This window comes from Penaeus monodon, chromosome 22 (genome assembly GCF_015228065.2).
Source record: "Penaeus monodon isolate SGIC_2016 chromosome 22, NSTDA_Pmon_1, whole genome shotgun sequence".
Lineage (NCBI taxonomy): Eukaryota > Metazoa > Arthropoda > Malacostraca > Decapoda > Penaeidae > Penaeus > Penaeus monodon.
Window position 1 is genome coordinate 6,581,388 of NC_051407.1, and position 848 is coordinate 6,582,235.

General features: G+C 45.9%; 1 pseudogene; it reads left to right on the plus strand.

Annotated features, from left to right (window-relative positions):
• The first annotated feature begins 237 nt into the window (after positions 1-237).
• Positions 238-848, plus strand: LOC119587211 (annotated as a pseudogene).

Sequence of the window (848 nt, forward strand, 5' to 3'; positions counted from 1 at the left end):
AATGTTGCGTTATCAACGATCCCTACAAAATGAAATATAATAACAGTAGCTGTCATTTCCAAAAGGATTTCGATTATTACTTCAGATATTGAAAAATATATATATTTTTTACATTTTAAGATTTACCCATCGGCTGTGATAAACACACCGAGGGAGAAAGGAAAGACCTTGTGATGGTCAACACGGAGAGTCTTTATAAATACTGAGTCGCAAGGGTACAAGACATCGACTTCCATCATGAAGCTCTTGGTGTGTGGTGCTTAACTTACTGCAAGTTTTTCGTGTTTTCGTGGATGTGAATGTGGTCTTGTACAATCTGTTAAATAGACGAAGTACTAATGTGTAGTGCCTAAGCGATACATTACTTTTCTTGTAGGTTTTGGCACTCGTAGCTGCTGTATCTGCTGCTCCTCAGGGTTACGACCTAGGCACGCCCTCAGGACCTTCCTTCGAGTCTGGGAGCTGTGGGAGTGGACAAGTGCTGCATGTGGATGGCAGCTGTGTGACACCTCAAGTGAACAGCCGTGTGTTCCTGTATGATGTGCCAGAAAATGAAGGTGTTGTAAATCGGCCAGACTACATTCCAGAACCTAAATTGGAACGCAATATCATTTTCGTGAGACTTCCTGATGGCGCACAGGGACCAGAACCCATCGTCCTACCACCGCACACAGCAACACGTCGTGTATGTCCTGAATAAGCAGTCTGAACATGACCAACGAGTGATCGAGGTTCCAGCACCACCGCCATCCAACCCCGAAGTGTTCTTCGTGAACTACGCAGAAGGAGAGAACCCGACTCTTCCCAGCGGAGTCGACCTTCAGACGGCGCTGAGTTCAGCTTCCCAG